At 45.1% G+C, this 20,237-nt stretch overlaps 1 long non-coding RNA gene across 1 annotated transcript in view; it reads left to right on the top strand.

The window, feature by feature from the left end:
- LOC142470085 (uncharacterized) overlaps positions 1–20,237 on the top strand; it is a 32,109-nt gene that overhangs the window by 7,435 nt on the left and 4,437 nt on the right. The window contains exon 2 of the long non-coding RNA XR_012789161.1: positions 16,238–16,356. This is a non-coding gene — a long non-coding RNA (uncharacterized LOC142470085). The remainder of the gene's footprint in view (positions 1–16,237; positions 16,357–20,237) is intronic.

Here is a 20,237-nt window from a genome sequence, read left to right on the forward strand (position 1 = left end):
ACAATTAATCTGGGGAGTACCGACTGGAGATGTGATGATCCTTTACTTACAGCTCCGAGAGCAGAAAGAGTCTTCCCCAAAGTTCTTAGGGCTGTAACGAGAAATAAGGGATGAGGAGGAACAGATGGCGCTCCACCCAACCAGCGGACGGTCCAGCAGGATGGTAGCAGCCAGTAGACAATGGGACCTTGCTGAAAGTGCTAGTATATTTATATGACTTTATACTGTAGTTTTTGGGAAGACCTTGGAAGAATATGAAGGCACCTGATGAAGATACTGGACCGACTGAGTGAGGGTGGGTTAAAGCTGTCACTGGATAAGTGTCAGGTCTGCCGGATGTCTGTCACTTATGTAGTGCACATCGTGTCTGAAGAAGGGGTGGCTATGGATCCCTCTAAATTAGAAGCCATTGTATCCTGACATAGGCCCAGGCAGCTGACGAAGCTACGATCCTTCTTAGGGTTCTTCGGATATTATAGACGCTTCGTAAATAACTTCTCGGCTATAGTGCAGCCTTTGACCCAACTGACTAAAGGGTACCCGCCGCCGTGGGGACATAGTATGGCAGCTGGGGCCACCAACCAGGACTACTTCAAGATGAATGAACCATTTGGAGATAGATGGACCCCCTAGGGCGAGGAGGCTTTCAAAGCCATAAAAGCCTGCCTCACTAATGCGCCAGTCCTGGCGTTTGCCGACCCACAAAACCCCTTTGTACTACATGTGGGCGCCAGCCTAGAGGGACTGGGAGCTGTGTTATACCAGGAACATTCCGAGGGACTTCGGCCTGTAGCGTTTGGGAGTCGGGGATTGGCACCGTCCGAAAAGAATTACCTGGTGCACGAGCTCGAATTTCTGGCCTTGAAATGGGCAGTAGTTGACAAATTACATGACTACCTGTACGGAGAAATGTTCGTGGTGCACACAGATAATAACCCACTCATCTACATCCTCTCATCAGCTAGATTTGATGCCACAGGTCATATGTGGTTAGCTGCGTTGGCCACTTACAATTTCAGCTTGAACTATAGGCCCAGGAAGCAGAACATTGACCCCAATGCGTAGTCTGGGATTCGCCGGGATACCTGGGAGAAGGATACTCAGTGGGAAGAAATGACTGCTCCTGGGGTATGAACTTCATGTAAACAGATTGAGGTGCCCAGATGCGATACGACTGCAAATCTGAATAGGGTGGCTGATAGTATGGGGTTATCCCCCCCCCCCCCACTGTACCACGGGCCTACACTCACCCTGCAGAATGAATCATGGAAGGGTTGCCTCAATTAAACTGGCAGGATCTCCAGCAAGCACAACAGACAGATTCAGGTCTAAAAGAAGTATGGCTAGCTTTGAAGAATCAAAAATTGGGCTCATCCATTGTAGGGATGCACCCAGAGAGTCGGCTGCTAGTAAGACAGTTGCCTAATCTAGTAATAAAGAGGGATGTAATGTTCCGAGTCGTCAAGAGATCTCAACACATATGCTATGCACTAAGCTCCGTAAAGTGGCTTTAAGAGCGGAAAGTGCTTAGCGAACGTGATATTCCGCTCAGCGTGATTCACAGAGCAGCGCTAACAGGCAATTTCCGTTCTTAAACTGCCTTTTTCCCTGAAATGTTTCTAAGTCCCAACAAACCCCTACAATCAGCTAAATAAGCTGATTTCTGCCCTTCTGCGGGATTCACTAAGCTACGCTAAGAGACCGTTCTTTAAAAACCCGCCGAACAAAACTCGCCAGCCCAAGGTAGGCGGAAAAGAATCAGGACTTAGAAAAATGTCTTTGTTTACATTTTTGCAGGCACAACACCCATACAACAGGCCGGCGGGTGTCCCCGGCTGACCTCGCGGGGGTCCCCGAGGGAGGCCGGGGGTCGCACGGGTGTCCCCGGTTGACCCCGCGGGGGTCCGGAGGTCCCCGGCTCACCAGGCGGGGGTCCCTGCGGAAGTCCCGGTGTACCCGCGGGCCTGCGGTACCAATGTTGTGACTTCAAAAAAATAAACAACATTTCTAACTACTGTAAATACACCCCCCTAACACATACAGTACAATACAGTAATGGTCAAAATTACTATTATCCAGATAGGGATAATAGATTATTTGCCCATTATTAAACACATTAACTAGCATAATAAAATAAATAAAGTTCTACTGACCTCATCAATAAGAAGCCCCCTCGACAGCAAATTCTGTGTCCTCCGTTGCCCACAAAATACATAGCCAATACATTGCAATTACATTCTGATATCAATTAACCCCTTAATCACCTTATCGGATAATAACCGCAAAGGTAATTAAGGGGTTAAGCCACCCTGGTATACATACATATATATACACATGATGAACCAATATACAAAGAAATGTTTAATGGTTAACAAAAACATGCTCAAATAAAAATACCACTTCTCCATATCAGCCACAGTAAAATAAAATCCTATTTCCTAAAAAAATCAATCTCATCTTCCAATCAAAAGCATCAAATGCCTATCAAAACATTGAATTTACATTGTATACATGATGCATAAAATCTGTGCACCATGTACACTCTGCCAATGAATGTTAACAATAAAATATTCCAAACAAAATAACATTAAATCCAAACAAGTATACTATTTAAACCAAGCAAGTCAACAGAAATAAATTAGCATTCATTAATCAAATCCCAAAACAATTAAAATACAATCCATAACAATTACACAATTAACTATTTCAATCGTTAAACAAAACAAGTTACCATCAGACAAAATATAAGTACCAAAAAGAATCCAATATACAAAAGCAAGCCTCACCATGACCTAAAGTACAGCATACAACACCAAAAATTACATCTATCTAATTCCAAAATACATTACACACACATTTATGCATAGCAGCATAGCCAAAAACATTATAAAGACAGCAAAACAAGCATTTCCTACCAAATCATTTCTTACCCTGTATGTATATATCGAGCGAGACATACATACATACATACATACATACAGTGGCAAGAAATGATCTGTAATAAAAAAAATATATCACATGTAAAAATAAAAAAATAAACATGTCCAAGTTAAAAAAAAAAACATTTCTTTTGTTGACTTACCATTACTTGACCAACTCACCGACTCCCGTTGAACACCTTACTCTCGAACCAATCCACGAACAGGAACCCACAAAATAATAAACCATAAAATAATAAACCATAACAATCCAGGGGTCTTCTATTTGTATTCCATCTTCATCTGTATTCTTCTTTCTTGTATCTTCTTCCGCTCTCTTCCGGTGTCTTCTTCTCTTCTTCGGCCTCGCCCTGGCCTTTTTTCTTTGGTAGGAGGTTCTTCCTCCTCGGCATCTGGCTTCAAAATGAGACGACATAGGCTTTTATAGGCCTATGACGTCACATTTTGGTCAAATGTTTCCCACGGTCCTGATTGGGCCGTGAAAAACATGTGATTTGTGAAAAAAACCAAAAAAAATGATGACGTCATTTAAAGGCAATGACGCCAGCCAATCAGACTGGCTGAGCTTCAATTGCCTTTAAGATGACGTCATCAAAAGAAAGATGGCCGGCGACACATGACACACTCTGATTGGCTGAATCAAAGCCTCTGTCACATGGTCTACCAGAGCCAATCAGAGTTGGGATTTCGTTCCCACGCTCTGATTGGCTACCGTACCATGTGTCGCCGGCCATCTTTGCCCCTGAATTGATCTATGTCCCTATGGATATACATACATTCAGAGACACTGAATGGGTGTATTATGTGTGATTTTTGGATGTAAATGCATTGTGTTTTTTGCTCTATTATTGCCCCTGTATGTTATGTATATCTATCTATATGGATATACATACAGGGATAATAATTGATTGTTTTGCTAATATTTATGTTCTTTTCATGTATTACAAATGTATTTAGCAGCTTTATTTATACATTGGTGTGTGTAATGTCATTTTTATTTAGTAACATGTAATTTTTAATGGTTTATTTCTGGAAGTAAGATTTGAATGATGGTGGTTACTTTGACTTACTGTAGAATTTATTTGGCAATAGTTTGGCTTTAGGAATTGAATAGTGAATTGTTACATAGTTACATAGTAGATGAGGTTGAAAAAAGACATAGGTCCATCAAGTTCAACCTATGCTAAATTTAGACAACAGATACTTTATCCTATATCTATACTTACTTATTGATCCAGAGAAAGGCAAACAAAAAACCCCATTAAGGGGAAAAATTAATTCCTTCCTGACTCCAAGAATTGGCAATCGGATTACTCCCTGGATCAACATTCTTCCCATGTATACTTATTTGGTATATCCCTGTATACCTTTCCCATCAAAAAAGATGTCCAACCTTTTTTTGAACAAATCTATTGTATCTGCCATCACAGTCTCCATGGGTAATGAATTCCACATTTTAACTGCCCTTACTGTAAAGAACCCTTTCCTTTGTTGCTGGTGAAATTTCCTTTCCTCCAACCTTAAGGGATGGCCCCGAGTCCTTAGTACTGCCCGTGGGATCAATAGTTCTTTTGAAAGCTCCTTGTATTGTCCCCGAATATATTTGTATATAGTTATCATATCCCCTCTTAGACGCCCCTTTTCTAATGTAAATAAATCTAATTTAGCTAGCCTCTCCTCATAAGTTAGATTGTCCATCCCCTTTATTAATTGGTGGCTCTTCTCTACACACTCTCTAGTTCCATAATGTCTTTTCTTAGGATTGGTGCCCAAAATTGTACTCCATATTCAAGGTGTGGTCTTACTAGTGCTTTGTAAAGGGGCATAATTATGTTTACTTCCCTTCCATCCATTGCCCTTTTGATGCAAGATAAGATCTTGTTTGCCTTTGCAGCTACTGTATGACATTGGGCACTATTGCTAAGCCTGCAGTCTACAAGCACTCCTAAATCCTTCTCCATCAAGGATTCCCCCAATATATCTCCATTTAATTTGTAAGTCGCCTTTTTATTCTTGCATCCCAAATACATAACCGTACATTTATCTGTATTAAACCTCATTTGCCATTTACCTGCCCACAGTTCCAGTCTCTCCAAGTCCTTCTGAAGAGAAATTACATCCTGCTCTGATTCTATTACCTTCCACAATTTAGTATCATCAGCAAAGATGGAGACTTTGCTCTCAATCTCAACCTCAAGGTCATTAATAAACAAGTTAAAAAGCAGGGGTCCCAGTACCGATCCCTGAGGTACTCCACTCACGACTTTAACCCAACCTGAAAAAGTTCCATTTATGACAACCCTCTGTTGTCTGTCCTTTTACCAGTTTTCAATCCAGGTGCATATATTATTATTGAGTCCAATTTTCTTTATTTTGTACACCAACCTCTTGTGTGAAACCGTATCAAAAGCCTTTGCAAAATCTAAGTAGACCACATCAACTGCGTTACCCTGGTCTAAATTGTATAATTGATTTGGATTGGATTGTAATTGGTTTAGGAAATTGATTAATTGATTGATGGTGAATGTATTTATGTTGCTTCGTTTATATTTGATTTTGTGGATGGCATTGGTGGTTAGGGGACATTGTTCATACTGTATTTTATTTTTAAATTGATTTTGCATAGTGTTACATGATGCACAGATTAATTGCATCATGTACACACTCATTGCAATTGTGTGACATTTGATATACATTTGTCTAGCTGCCGGTTTGTTGGGAGAAGACATAGCATTTATTTTTAAAAGTGCTGCTGGATTAATTTTAGTATGTGAAAATTATGAGATTCAGATTTGATGTTTTTATGTATACATGTTTATGTAATCCTGAATATTGGTGTTAGATGTGTGTGTGTGTATATATATACATATATATATATACATATATATATATATATATATATATATATATATATATATATATATATATATATATATATATATATATATATATATATATCCCACTGTACAAATGAATGGGGGCAGGGTGGGTGACCGGATGCTCATCATTGCCAGGGGGTAATTTATGTGTTTAATAATGGGCAAATAATCTATTATCCATATGTGGATAATAGTTATTTTGCCCATTACTGTATTGTATGTGTTAGGGGGCAGGGGGATGTGTGTTGTTTATTGCTATGTTTATTGGGGGTAATTGTCCACAATAAACATGCTATTGTGCCTTAACCCCTTCATTGCCTTAGCGGTTAGCCGCTAAGGTAATGAAGCTGCTTTAATGTATTTTTATTAATAGTGTGCGGAAGCAGGGAGTCCCCTGAGCTGAACCGCATTGATTTCTGCCTCAGAGACCCCCTGCTTCCCGAGTTACAGGCCCCGGTTTGGGGCATCGGTGCCAGTGTCACCGCCATCTTTATAGCGCCCCCGTCGCGTCTTGGACGCTATAAAGATGGCGACGACACTGGCCTCCGATGCCCCATACCTGGCCCTGTAACTCGGGAAGCAGGGGGTCTCTGAGGCAGAAATCAATGCGGTTCCGCTTAGGGGACCCCCTGCTCCCGCACACTATTATTAAAATTTACATTAATGCAGCTTCATTACCATTGCAGATAGCTGCTACGGTAAGGAATTATTGTTTATTGATATGTGTGTTTTGACAGTAGTGTAGATGTTTAGGGGGTCTCCAGAGCTGAACCGCATTGGTTTTAGCCTCGGGGGCCCCCTACTTCAGGAGATACAGGCCCCGTTATGGGGTGCCGGTATCCCCTGCAGAATGTAAATGTCCCGGTCACGTGATGCGGAAGCTTGCAAAGTGCAGGGGATACCGGCACCCCATAACGGGGCCTGTATCTCCTGAAGTAGGGGGTCCCCGGACCTGAAACCAATGTGGTTCAGCTCCGGAGACCCCCTGCTCATGTACACTATTATTAAAATGTATTTATTTAGTGTACGATCGCCTGTAACAGCCTTGCATGGAGATGCAGAATCTCCATGCAAATGTTACAGGCGGCTTATTTTTTCTATCAGCTAGCGTACGGGAAGTTTCAGTGCGTTAGCAGAGGGAAAAAACATTGCACGCACGATAAGCCAGTTTTGGGCACGTCCGATAGAAAATGGGCTGAGGGCCTTAGTGAATCACGCCGCCGGCTTCATTTTTTATCGGACATGATAATTTTTTTCAGGCCGGCGCGAAAGCTCGGGGCTTAGTGCATAGCCCCCATAGTAAGTAAACGATTGGTATTTCCATACAAATATAGGCAGGTGGTACTCAAGTCCTTCCATGAAACCCGTGGGCACCTGGGTACCAGCAAGACATTGAGACTAGTGAAAGGCCAGTTCCACTGGCCTCGAATAGCCTGAGATATTGAGGAATACTACAAGGATTATGGGCTGTGTGTACCCAGGAAACCCCTGCCTATGAGGGCCGTGCCGTTAGCGAATATAACAATTAGTGGACCATTGGATTTGGTTTGCATGGACTTTCTGTAATTGGAACCGGATCGGAACACACTAGTAACATTTTAGTGGTCACTGACCACTTCACCAGATATGTCCAGTGATTCACAATAAAGGACCAGTGTTCCATTACAGTTGCCAAGGTATTGTGGGACAAATATTTTGTCCATTACAGATTTCCAGCTAGGATCTATTCCGACCAAGGACGGGACATTGAAAGTCGCCTCATCAAGGATTTTCGACAGTTCTGTGGAATAATGATATCCCTAGCAATGCCCTACCACCTGCAGAGGGATCCTCAATCGGGGAGGTTTAGAAGGACCTTATTGAACATGATGAGCACCTTGAATACTCAGGGAAAAGAACAGTCAACATGTGCATTACTTGGTACATGCGTGTAATTGTACCTGGAATGACTCTACGGGTACTCATCATACTATGTGATGTTTGGACAGAAAGCCAGGTTACCAATTGACCTGTGTTTTGGGGTGGCAGAAGATGACACATCCCCTACCACATATCTGCAGTATGTGAAGAAACTCAAGGAACAGCTGCAAGAGGTGTATAGAATGGCCACTACTCCGGCTGATACGAGCAACCAGGGAAATATGGCCGGTATGATAAACAAGTACATGGCCAAGAGTTACAGTACAAGTGAATTGCTTATCCAGAATATGGGTATACCTGGCTAACATGAAAGGAGCTGCTGGTATATCGAATAAAGCCTGAAAAGAGAAACAGATCAGAAAAGAACCTGCATAGGAATCATCTATTGCCCTGAAAAGGAAGATATTCCAGGAGTCTTTAAGATTACAAGGCTGTAGTATAAGAAAAAAAAAAAAAATATTGGTTGCTTACAATATGGAAAAAAAAAAAAAAAAAAAAAATTGTTTTTGCGGTTGATAAATTTATAATGAGGTTCATATTCTAGAGTAGAAAAACCCAGGGAGGTAATAGAAATTGTCTGGTTTTGTGAATATATTTAGCAGATCCTGGGTTGTAAGAATGTGTGCTAGACATTTATTTTTCAAAATAGTTCCCTAATAGAGAGCAACAAAAAAAAAAATATGTTTGCCAAGTATAGTCTCTTATGACGAAACCTATTGTCCATAATTGCCGTGGAAAAAGTTCATATTCGTGTCATGTGAATACTTAATGTTGTACTGAGGAGTTAGCTCAAGTATTTCAGGTAGGACGCTCACCCCAGTGAGGTCCATGGCCGCTCACCCCAGTAGGTGTGAGCTGGGGAGGGGGATATGTGACATAGTCCAAAGATGTTAGGCAGCTTTCTGCCCCATTTTAGAGCAGAAAGTGCAGGAATAGTTACAAATGATCCGTTCCACAGCTTCCCATTAACTCAGGCAGCTGGATGGAAAATCCAGACCACAGATTACAATGGCTCTAGTTCTCCCTCACCTGCTCTTCTAATCACATGCACAGGTATTTAGAGCAGAGAGGTTTTGCATTTCTCTCTCTCTCCTTGGAGCCTGGAGGCTGGGGGTATCGCTGCTCCCCTGCATCCAGTATCGGGGTTGACGGCCCCTCCACGTATCACAGTACCAGAGGATTTGCCTGGACTCCACGAACAGATAAGACAAAACAAATGGTTACTGCTGTTGCTAAAAGACTGTACTGTATCTTGTGACCCTAAATGAGAGAGCATTGTTTTAAGCTGGGGAACCAGTTTAGTTGGCCAGCAGCTGTTAGAGAGACTGATTCTGATGTGTAGTTAGATCCCTGAAAGGGATAGGATTTGCTTATATGATTTTGGTTTTATTTCTTGAAATAACAGTGTGGGAAATATGGTAACACTGAAATATGTGAACTGCTGAATGAAAGTATCTGAGTACCTCTAACCTTCACATGTTAAAGCTGCAGTACCTTACTTGGATGAAAATAAAGCAGGCAGAAGCCTGAGTTAAGCAGCATAATACTTTGCATGATCCTGTTTGTTGTATAATTAACCCTAGAAGACTGTGTCGGGAAGAACCCAGACAGACGTCAGCACTACAAAAGAGGGGCGTTTGTCACAACATGTATACACACACACACACGTATACACACACACACACGTATACACACACACACACACACACACACACACATGTGTATACACACACAAACATGTGTACACACACACAAATGTACACACACACACACTTATACACACACACATACAATGTATACACACAAACATGTATACACACACACAAACATGTATACACGTGTATACACACATGTGTATACACACACACGTATACACACACACAATATATACATACACACAATGTATACACACACATGTGTATACACACACGTGTATACACACACACGTGTATACACACACACGTGTATACACACACACACGTGTATACACACACGTGTATACACACACATGTGTATACACACACATACGTGTATACACACACACGTGTATACACACACACGTGTATACACATACACACACACGTGTATACACACACGTACACATACACACACACACACATGTATACACACACACACACATACAATGTATACACACAAACATGTATACACACACACACCCCAGCACCACCACATCAGCACACCGGTATCCCATGCCCCCCCAGCACACTGGCATTCTCGGCTCCCCACCATTCCCAGCCCCCATCAACACCATCAGCACCCACACATCGCCACCTTTGCACCTCCCCCATCGGCACACCCACATCCGCACCCCCACATCAGCACCAAACCCTCCCAAATCAGCACACCGATACAATCACCATCAGTACAGCCACAGCAGCACTACCACCGCACATGGGCCGCGTGGACCACTCCCCACCCAAATCACAAACATCCCGGGCAACGCCGGGGCTCTCAGCTAGTGTATGTATGTATGTATATATGTGTGTGTGTGCGTGTGTGTGTATGTGTGCACAATATTAATAAATAATTTATTCTCACAGCATGTCTTTTTTTTAATTTTTAATATACACACACACACACACACACACACACACACACACACACACACACACACACACACACACACACACACACACACACACACACACACACACACATATACATACACACATAACTTCCCCAGTGACACATTAACACACAGTGACACACACACAGTGACACACACACACACAGTACCTTCCGAGCCTGTCGCACACAGCAGCACGGACTGTACACACACAAAGTGTGCGTCACGTGCACGAGCGTTCGCACAGGCACACGCGTGCGCCCGCTATATTACGGGCCGTACCTTGCAAACGTGTCTGTGACACCTTAACCCTTTCATGTTGGGCCCTTCCGACTGGGAAAGGGTTAACCTTTTTCATCGTCTCCAGTTACGTTCGAACATATGTCTGGATGCACAGCTTCATATCGCGCCCACTGTGTGCTCAGCACTTCACAAGAGACCACACAGGGCAGGGAATTATAATACAAGAAGCGCAACAAATTCAGACAATAAAACAGGAAATCCCTGTCCCGGAGAGCTCACAATCTAAGAGGCACCGAGATAAGGGGAAGACATTTACCCAGACAGCATATTTAAATAGGGGCTGTTATATCGTACCCCCAAACCAGATATATATTTTTTTTAGATTGCGAATCAAACCCTTTTAATGTGCTCCCACTAATTGAAAGACGGCCGTTCATTTGCGGTTTTTATTTTGAAATCCATTACGGTTTGCAATTTTGAAATATGTTTTTTAATTTAAATCCTTTTCTGGTCTGGCATCACTAAAAAGGCCTTTGTTGACTTGCATGAAAATGTGAGTTCAAAGCCCACATCTCGGCATTATTTCGAGCGGCTATCATGCGTTCCCATGGTCACTTCTTCTTTTTTTCTTTTTTTATCATCTGAAAATATTTCCTTTGTGACCGGGGGGAAATCAAAGCATTTGGCTTTTTTCTGCGGCTGATTGTTTGGGGTTATTTGATGCTTCTTAAGAGGAAAAAAATAAATAAATAACTGTATGCACACACATGCCCAGTTAAAAGGCAGCTCACATCCTGCCCGTTTGAACATCCATCGCCTAAGTTTAGACATATGCTAAACAACAATACGAAAAAAAAGATCAAAGGGCCAGAGTTTGGGTTATGTTGTGGTGCCTCCGCACTGTTCTTTCTGACTCGTGAAAAGGGTCTCGTGTGAAGACCGCGGAGACGGCAAATTGGGAGCGAAATGTAGACCCGTGTTACAGTCCAAAGCTGCTTTGGCAACCTCGGGGAAAAAAAACGGCAAAATCATCATTCATTCAATTTGTCAGCAAACGAGAAAGCGCTGAAAGCTGTACACAAAGCAACAAAAGAGAAAAGGTGTATAATATATATATGATGATATATGATGAAGTCGCCGTCCTATTTGCGACGAAACGCGTAAGGGCGCTATTGGCAACACTAAGCATCCAGCTCACTGAGCTTCTGTTGAATCAGAGGGGAACAGTTTAGCTGCGGAACCAAGTAATCGTGTGCAGTTCAGCCGGGGGGCCGTTGAGTAGACGCACATCACGGAGGTACCCGGCTGTAGGAAGAGACTTACACGCATGCAGCCATGAGACTTCAGTTCCTGACTGACGGAGATATCACGGATGATGGGTGTTCTTGTTCGATGCGCATGTCCTACCTCAATGCTGTGAGTGAACTGATTTTAGCTTGTGATTAATAAAACCTTAACTATTTACACTATGGAGCCCGCGCTGTCCCTTTTTGTTTTATATATATATATATATATATATATATATACACACACATTATTTAAGTTATAGTGGGTGAAAAAGGCGACCCACCATAACTTAAATAATGTGTATGGTAAACCTACCCAGCTAGTAAATTGCAAAGCCAGTACAACCAATTTCACCCTGATGAGACCCAAAAGGTCGAAACAGCTGTCTGTGAGTGGTTTGACTGGCCTTGTATCTAATCCCATGCTATGCTTAAAAGCTGTGTGAACGGCGAGCATTAGCGTATAAGGGTCCCATGTAAAAATGGATTTCAGGCAAAAGGTGACACAGTGTGTGCCCATTTTGAAGTCGATTCCCAGAATCCCTTGCTGCAGTGGAAGCAGTGTATGCTAGGTAATAATGGTGAAAGGCAGGGTTGCAAACCAGTCTAAGACATGTGAATGTGCTCGCAAGTGATAATATATATATTGTAATGCCCACACCACATTGCAGTCTCTTTTGTCCCAATTTAAGGCCGGAAACACTGTATGAAGTTTAACTGCAGGGGTTTTATTTACAGGGATTAAATCATACAACAGGCCCACCGTCCCTTTAAGAAAACCAAATAATAAAATAAACACCTATTCCCTTTAGGGAAAGCTAACTATACCTTAGTTTTTGCCCTCACTAGTTAGATGGTCAGCTATGCTGGTTCCCACCCTTAAAACATGCCCTGGCATATGCAACAATCTACACAGTCTTTGCACACGGCAATAACAAAGGGTTTTTGCTTATCTGTTTGTAAGTCCTTTGGAGCAGACGTCCCTGCTTCAGCACGGCCTTGTTGTCCTTCCTTTCTAGGGGAACTCAGCCCCACGTTGATCCCAGAGAAACTCCTCTGTGGGTCCTCTGTACCAGCTTCCGCAGCTGGGGAGCATTTTCTATCTCCCCCCCCCCCCCTTCTCTGGGGAAAACAGTCTCTCAGCATAGCAGCTTTCAGTCTCTGTGTTTGAAGTGGGATAAACCTTTTACTGCAAAAATCCCACTATATACGTACAAGTATTAAATATATCTAAATCATTCTGGACTTATGCATATACATCAACCTTGTATTAGAGACCGTACTGGCTACCAATCAGACAGCGAATTGAGTTCACAGTCTTCTCTACAATCTATAAGGCCACACACGGCCTAGCATCACCGTATATCTCAGAAACGCACCACTCAACCAACCAGACCACTCTTGTCCACCAACTACAGTGTTTCCCGATTCAAATCCAGCTGGATTGGGGAAAAAAAACAGGACCCAGGTTTAGGAAAAACCTCCTTGTTAATAGCAGAAAAACGCCCACCTTCGAAGTCTTCAGGAAATCCCTTAAGAAACCTGAGTAATATCCTGACCTCCACAGTGGTATCTGTGCCTAGAACTATTACATGGTTGGTTAAGCCGCCTGAAGGGAATGATAAATATGTACATTGTACATAATGTACCAATACAAATGTAGCAGGGTGCCTCCTCCGTGGCAGTTGTCCTTTACCGTGGGAGGGTTTAGTGAGCTGTGTCGGCCATGTTATGGTTGGCACAGCCACATACATAGGGAGTGTGAGTAAGGCAGTGGCCATCTTGAGGTTGGCGCTGCAGGAAGAGGAGGTCCTGTCGTTCAGGATTTCCTCCGCGGATTGGAGGCGGCGTGCTCAATCCTAACGGAGCCGGAGAAGGGAGAGGTAGTGGAGGACAATTTAGTGGAGCATACGTAGCCGATGCGGAGGATTCCCCAGCCCTGGTGGAACGGCCGCGCGGTGCTACCGGACATAAGGCGGGACGGTGATTGTGCCGGAGGCCCTGCATCGTGGGATCACGGATGCAGCCTGTCTGAATATACCCTAGTGTACCCGAGTAACCAGGATGGTACCCACGTGCACCAACACCACACTGGGAGTGTAATGCTGCCCTCACATATATATTTCTGGGAGGGACTGTTCTGATGGACATTGGGTTTCCGGTGCCCAGGGCACTCCCAGTACTTTGGGGGACGGTTACTTTGATTGTGTGTGTGTATACTGTATTGCTGAGACTATGGGACCACAGTAAATAGGTTGCATATACTTTATCTGGATTGTGGTTATTGGAGGCATACCATATGCTATACTGGTTCCCGTGAGGGGCTATCCTGCCAACTCAGGGATCCTCACAGGTGGAGGCGCTGCACCAGCCACCCCAGGCTCCCCCAGCGCGGCGGCTCAGGCCTCTTGTAAGCCTAAAAGGTTAGCACCATAACACCCGTATCAGCCAAATCTCCCTGAGGAGGAGGGAAGCGGAGTTACACAAAGAATGTCAAACTTTTTTCACACCCCATTTCAGGTAGAAATTACTTAATACATTCTTTCATTGACTGTCCAACCGCTTTTTTTAATGTATTCATTTGTCCATGCGCTAAATACTATGAAAGCTGTTCTACATGAGCGCAGAAGGGAGCATTACACTGATATCAGAAATGTAGATAAATGGCAAGAAACTGAATGTATTTGACAAAGGGTTCCAACATGGGAGGGTAAGGGGTTAAGGTAGTGGGATAGGCAGGGCCAACATTAAACTTTGTGGGGCCCACGGCGGCACGCTGGCAGCGGTACCCCGGTAGAAGTAGGTAAAGGTAGTTACCTGCCGGCCCGGGCGATTCCTTGAAGTGCGGACCTTCTCCTGCAGCGTAGCGACGTCATGATGTCACGGCGACATGTGATGTCGCATCATCATGGCAATGCAGCTTCATGTGACATCACATTGTCACGGCGTCATTTGATGTCAGGTCACCATGGAAACGCGATGCTGCAGATGGAGGGGCCACTCTGGAGAAGGTTAGACCCCCCTCTCAACACACACTCTCTGTGTGTGTTCATCTTGCTGTGAAAAGTGGCCCTCTGCCGGTCCGGAGGCCCCGCAGACAAATGGAGGGAGAGGAGGGAGCATGTGGCCCCGAAGGCGTGGCCCTTGGCAACAGCTTTACTCGCCTTGCCTTACGACTGTCTCTGGGTATTTGGGACAGGAAGTTAAGAGGTGGGGGTTGGAGGTTTTGTAGCAAAGTCTTTGGGGGCCTTAACGTGATGTTGTTGAAGAAGCCCCTCCCTCCCTTTGATTTGGTGCTGGGGGGGAATTGATGAGGTCGCTGGTGGTTGCGGGTATAATTCTGGATGGGGTGTTGTTGAATTATGTGGATATGTTTTTTAAATTTTTATATAAATAAAAAGGGAAATGGTTGCTGAAAATAATGTGTGAAAGATCGGAGGGGAGGGGAGTTGGGTTTCCCTGTAATTGGGGGTTACCCGTATTTTGGAGCAGATTGGGGGTGGTATGTTGGTATCAAGTGGGGACATTGTCAGTTTGGCTCCATTAGATGGGGTCGGTGTTCTTTGTGGGGTGTTTTATAGAGGAGCCAGTGTCAGACTCAACTTGGGCGGCTGGTATGGGAGTCTTCTCCCAGCTGGTGTGAGTTGTTTTGGTCCATGGGGCTTGAGGCGTCAGATAACGATTTGGGGCTCAGCCGTGGGTAACCCATGGGCTCTGTGGTGTTGTGTGAAGGAGCAGGCGGACAAGGTCCTCGGGGAATGTTATGTTATTGTGTATCAATAACGCTGTGACCATACTTCTCCCACACAGTAATCAGGTGTGTTTATTGGGGTACAGGATAAAGAAGGGGACGAAAATGTGGCAGGGGAAGTCATGCAATTGCTTTTAATTTTAGAGATTAGGGAGACGGTTCAGGTACCCAGTTACAAATTTTGTGTATTGAACATGTTACCGCAAATTCTAGAGGAGGTGATTGTACTGAACAATTACTGCAGAGAGAGATCAACTGAGTACAAACTGTTGAAACTCTGGGTCCATTGGGTTTAAATAGAGAGTGTATATGGAGTGTTTTTTTGTGTGTCATCTTTCATTCCCATTAAATATTATTTTCTTCTACAGTATTCATCTTGCCATATAATATCTGGGTTACGGTATCTCCATGTGCAAGTTAGTACTTGATTAATGTTAGCTTAATATTAATGAATCGCCCATTGTTCATTGACAATAAAGTTTATTGAAAGAGATGTATATAAACAGGCGTTAACACGTGATACAATAGGAGCCATGTTTGGTTGAGACTTGAGAATGGCGCATGAGGCTTGGAAACCCGTCGTCTATCTTCCTACACACTTTAATGCTATTTCTCAATAAATATGTTTTTAGGAGATATTCATACCTGGTCTCCAAGCCACCTTTTTTGATTCTTCCCCATCGACTGCATCCGAGAGATAAACAGAACATGGGATCAGATGGAGTCTGCCGAGTGTATCTGAAGGTGTACCGTGAGTGCCTGAATTTACTCTTCATAATGAGACTTTTCCGCCTTTTTCTCTTCATATAAATCACTTAAGATCCGCCTCTTCTGTGGAGCCTTTGGGCGCTCTTTCTCACCGGCTAGCCATTTTGATCGGCAAAACTCTTGGGTAGTGGGCGGAAAAGAACATGGATTGATTGAGACAGCAGGAAAGCGCACCTTATTACGGTCTTTGCAGACCACGGATGGTCCAGCAAGGGACCAGTTTGACCGCTTGATCTCCAAAGAACTCATTGCTTTAGTTTATTAAAAAGTATCACCACAAGCTGCGATACATCGACTGTATGAGTAATATTAGACTTCTTCTCCAATGTGTGTTGGGCAATTACCCATCTGTAGTCTAAAGAAAACCACGACGGATATTCCTTGGCAAAAATCCCAGAGTCAACAACCGGAACTAGAAATAAAAATGAATGAGTCAGAATTCTGGAATGGAAGAGTTTACCAGAGATATAGATCCAATTAAACAATCCAGAGGTCAGCGTCTCCAGACAGAAGGTTGTGGAAACTTCAAATGCAACGTGTCTGTGTATAAGCACAAAGACAATGGTTCATTTCAATATGTAGTCATTTTCTGCTTGTGAGTACATCAAATGTATGAGTATTATGCGTGACGTGAAGGCATATCCGCTAGGAGTATAATGAGCTGGAGTGTTGTCCTTTAGGGACCCAGGGCTGCCTTAACGCCTGGCACATCTGTCAAGTCTGTTGTGCTCTGTTCTTTGCTAGCGTCATGCAAAGGTCTCGAGTTTGATGCCCGGAGGTTTTTCCAATTTTTTACATTTTTTTTTAACATTTTGCTTTTTTAGTGTTTTTTTTTCTCCCTGTGAAATCACAATAGGATGTGAATGGTTTTCTATTTTTTTTCAGCGGAGTTTGCCATAATTACGTAAAAATGGTGTTAAAGGGCCAAATGCCCTGAGCAAAAATCCGGCTCATTTTTTGGGCAGAGGACCACCATTTTTCAAGCAAATTGTGAACGCAGAATGAGGTGCAGATACCGGAGTCAATATATGCGAATTGATGCCTTTATAGATCCCCACTGATTTCCGTGACGAAAAGTTTGCAATCTAATACAGGCATACTCCGGTTTAAGGACACTCACTTTAAGTACACTCACTTTAAGTACACTCGCGAGTAAGGACATATCGCCCAATAGGCAAACGGCAGCTCACGCATGCGCCTGTCAGCACATCCTCAACAGCAATTCCAGCAATTACATCAGTTATGCACGTATATAACGATTGCAGTACAGTACATGCATCGATTAGTGGGGAAAAGGTAGTGCTTCACTTTAAGTATATTTTCGCTTTACATACATGCTCCGGTCCCATTGCGTACGTTAATGCGGGGTATGCCTGTATTTTCTTCCTGAAGGACGGAATATTAAATGTCGGAAGGACACGAAGAGGGAAATTATTATTTGTCAGAAATATGGATCAATTACCTTAAAAACCCAAACTGAAGTAACCATGTGTAAATAAAATGGTTTCGTGCCACTATGTATGATCGCAATGCAACCTCTATTTAATATCTTCGGCTCACGTTTTCTCGTGCAGTGGAAGTGTTGGATTCTGGGACTTGATATAGTTTAGACCAGGGTTGGCAAAACAAGATTTTGTGTGGTACCCTAATACACAGAACAAAAATACAAGAAGTATATTTATTACTGTAAAAGAAAGAAAATAATCGGGTTTGGAAAAAGGTAAACGCTGAAGGTCTTACTGTCGCGGCCGAGTTTATTCTTACCTTTGCCCGGTCTCGGCCGCGACAGTAACCGGGCGCGCCGGGGTGTCCCATGCGCGCACCGAAGCCTCGGAGGAGCGGTCCTCCGATCGGGGCTTCCCCCTCCCCTCTCCGGGTCCGCCGGGTCCCCCGGAACCCTCCACCGCCGTCCCCACATCGCGGGACATCAGGGCTTCCTCGGGGAGCCCTGGGCACGCGCGCATGGGGCGCAGGCGCCCGATGAAGCGTGACCGCGCATCGGTGACGCGCGGCACGCCAAGGGGATTTGGCTAGCATACCGGGAAATCTCCCGGCTTGTGGAACTAGCCAACGAAGATTAAAACGTGTCGCCAGTGTATTACACAAAAGGGGAATATCTCGAATTTACTGCAAAACAGAGGAGGAAAAGCCCTCAAAGACACCTCTTATTTATATATTCTGATTCTGATAAATAAAATAAATGTATCTAAAAAGGATTAGAAACTTATAGGGGATGGGGAGGTGCATATTTGGTATCAGTAACCAATATAGTAATTAATGTATGGACAATGTCAATCACACTAATTATATCCAGCCCAGCCTGCACTGACCCAGCACCCTGACCAGGTCTGAGAGACTGAGCCCAGCCTGCACTGACCCAGCACCCTGACCAGGTCTGAGAGACTGAGCCCAGCCTGCACCAACCCAGCACCCTGACCAGGTCTGAGAGACTGAGCCCAGCCTGCACTGACCCAGAACCCTGACCAGGTCTGAGAGACTGACCCCAGCCTGCACCAACCCAGCACCCTGACCAGGTCTGAGAGACTGAGCCCAGCCTGCACTGACCCAGCACCCTGACCAGGTCTGAGAGACTGAGCCCAGCCTGCACTGACCCAGCATCCTGACCAGGTCTGAGAGACTGAGACCAGCCTGCACTGACCCAGCACCCTGACCAGGTCTGAGAGACTGAGCCCAGCCTGCACTGACCCAGCACCCTGACCAGATCTGAGAGACTGAGCCCAGCCTGCACTGACCCAGCACCCTGACCAGGTCTGAGAGACTGAGCCCAGCCTGCACTGACCCAGCACCCTGACCAGGTCTGAGAGACTGAGCACAGCCTGCACCCAGCACCCTGCCCAGGTCTGAGAGACTGAGCCCAGCCTGCACTGACCCAGCACCCTGCCCAGGTCTGAGAGACTGAGCCCAGCCTGCACTGACCCAGCATCCTGACCAGGTCTGAGAGACGGAGCCCAGCCTGCACTGACCCAGCACCCTGACCAGGTCTGAGAGACTGAGCCCAGCCTGCACTGACCCAACACCCTGCCCAGGTCTGAGAGACTGAGCCCAGCCTGCACTGACCCAGCACCCTGACCAGATCTGAGAGACTGAGCCCAGCCTGCACTGACCCAGCACCCTGACCAAGTCTGAGAGACTGAGCCCAACCTGCACTGACCCAGCACCCTGACCAGGTCTGAGAGACTGAGCCCAGCCTGCACTGACCCAACACCCTGAGCAGGTCTGAGAGACTGAGCCCAGCCTGCACTGACCCAACACCCTGAGCAGGTCTGAGAGACTGAGACCAGCCTGCACTGACCCAGAACCCTGACCAGGTCTGAGAGACTGAGCCCAGCCTGCACCGACCCAGCACCCTGACCAGGTCTGAGAGACTGAGCCCAGCCTGCACTGACCCAGCACCCTGACCAGGTCTGAGAGACTGAGCCCAGCCTGCACTGACCCAGCACCCTGACCAGGTCTGAGAGACGGAGACCAGCCTGCACTGACCCAGCACCCTGACCAGGTCTGAGAGACTGAGCCCAGCCTGCACTGACCCAGCACCCTGACCAGATCTGAGAGACTGAGCCCAGCCTGCACTGACCCAGCACCCTGACCAGGTCTGAGAGACTGAGCCCAGCCTGCACTGACCCAGCACCCTGACCAGGTCTGAGAGACTGAGCACAGCCTGCACCCAGCACCCTGCCCAGGTCTGAGAGACTGAGCCCAGCCTGCACCCAGCACCCTGCCCAGGTCTGAGAGACTGAGCCCAGCCTGCACTGACCCAGCATCCTGACCAGGTCTGAGAGACGGAGCCCAGCCTGCACTGACCCAGCACCCTGACCAGGTCTGAGAGACTGAGCCCAGCCTGCA

The sequence above is a fragment of the Ascaphus truei genome, chromosome 19 (genome assembly GCF_040206685.1).
Source record: "Ascaphus truei isolate aAscTru1 chromosome 19, aAscTru1.hap1, whole genome shotgun sequence".
NCBI classification, from domain to species: Eukaryota; Metazoa; Chordata; class Amphibia; order Anura; family Ascaphidae; genus Ascaphus; species Ascaphus truei.